Source organism: Chiloscyllium plagiosum, unplaced genomic scaffold, assembly GCF_004010195.1.
Source record: "Chiloscyllium plagiosum isolate BGI_BamShark_2017 unplaced genomic scaffold, ASM401019v2 scaf_9091, whole genome shotgun sequence".
NCBI classification, from domain to species: Eukaryota; Metazoa; Chordata; class Chondrichthyes; order Orectolobiformes; family Hemiscylliidae; genus Chiloscyllium; species Chiloscyllium plagiosum.
In genome coordinates, this window is record NW_025212617.1 from 1 (window position 1) to 2107 (window position 2107).

A 2107-nucleotide genomic window follows, 5' to 3' on the forward strand; every position below is an offset into this window, starting at 1 on the left:
GGAAATTCTTCTCTCAAGGGTAGTGAATCTGTGGAAATCTTTAACACAGAGAGCTGTCTATGCTGGGTCATAATGTATACTCAAGGCTGAGATAAACAGTTTTTTAAATCAACAAGAGAATCAAAGGTTATAGGGAAAGTCAGTAAAGTGGAGGTAAGGATTATCATGAACTCATTGAATGAAGGACCAAACTCGATGGACTGAATGGCCTACTTCTGTTCCTACATCTTGTGGTCTCAAGGACTCAATCCTGTATTAAAACAAGCAAAACTGTATTCATAACCCTTCAAGGAGTAAGCTCAGACCGGTCCAGATCCCAAAATTTGATAATGTTCCAGTTAAGATCCAATATACTTTTGTTTAGTCGATAAATTGATTAATATTGTTAATTTGACTTTTATTGAATCATATTGACTGTTTAATTTGACTGTTCTAAAATGTACTCAAAAAGACAATTCTCTCTAAAATTCTTAAAAGTGATTTAATTTTCAGTTTCAATGTTTGAAATGCAAAATCTTGAACCAGATAGCCTTTCAATAGTATCCTTTCCACTTCCTCCCTTCTGAAGATTATTAATTCAGTTACTTTTACATATCTAATTAGATATTTAGATTTCTAAACCAGTTTTGCTGCACTTATTCTGATAAAACTTACTATGACACACTTACCGATGTGACATTAAAAACCTGGGAGGAAAATGTTTTAACACCAAATATTGTGACTCAAAGGAAAGGATTTAGGGTTGTAATTAGAATAGCAACTCCTGTTTCAGAACCAGAATCAACTCACAATAAATAGCCTCATTCCATGCAGTAAACTAAATTTTGTATATTGCACAAACTATGCTAGCTTTTTTATAATTCAAATGCATTTTTGGAAAACGAATTATTTAAAGTAACACAAAAGCTGAAACTTTTTTTATATTTCTGACATCAATAATTCAATTTTCACATTCCCTGCAAACAAATAGATTGAGTTTTAACTTCTGACTGTGCAATGGAAAATTAACATTTATTGTGAAATCTGCAAGAGAATACTTTGCAAAGCATTGCAGACAGACAGAAAAAATGTAAAGGTTAAACTGATAGTAAGGAATGACAAGGACAGTAAACTATCATATCAGCAATCAATGAATGAGAAAAACAATTCCATATGTGGAAAGGAGCTCGAATGTTCCAAGCTCTTGGCCTTGAGGTGTGAAAAGGATAAGCAAAGTTTAGTATAAAGAGAGTATGTGAAAGTCATTAAGCATCCCTTACATGAGGCGTTTTGCCAAATGTATTGGGTCGACCCTGCAGTGTCTGAAATAAACTTTTTCTTTGCTCTTGCTAGCATTTGAGTCGAGTCGATTTAATTTCCACGACACCTGACAACAGGAACTTAATGCATAAACGGTGTAAGAAACTCTAAGGAAAGCTGTCAAATGCTTAATATTTTTGAAGAGACAATAAGTTAAACATTTAGAATAATGTTATCTATTAGGTATCTTATGCCACATATTTCCGTAATCTGCTGTTTTCTTCCAGTGCATCATAGTTGGGGCTTGCCATTTGACAATGCATGAAACCATTTTTTTAAAATGTAGGAAAACAAATTATTTCTAAAATAATTTTTACTGTACCTTTGTATTGTACAGATGAAATATTTAAAAATTGTGGCCCCCATATTGGATTAAATAAATCATGACAAGGCTTACATTATTCCCAGAGGTCGAAATGACCTTGAGTGATGAATACTTATCAATCAACCATGTAGCTTGACAGCCTGTGAACATGCCCGCCAGCCATCCCTCTGACAAGACCTAACTAATCATCCAACCTGACCTGACTATTCCCCTCTTATATCAGACCTGACCAGGGCTCCTAACTACTCACTGAACCAACTTAGAGTCATAGAGTCATTGAGATGTACAGCATGGAAACAGACCCTTCAGTCCAACCCGTCCATGCCGATCAGATATCCCAACCCAATCTAGTCCCACCTGCCAGCACCTGGCCCATATTCCTCCAAACCCCTCCTATTCATATACCCATCCAAATGCCTCTTAAATGTTGCAATTGTACCAGCCTCCACCACATCCTCTGGCAGCTCATTCCATACGCGTACC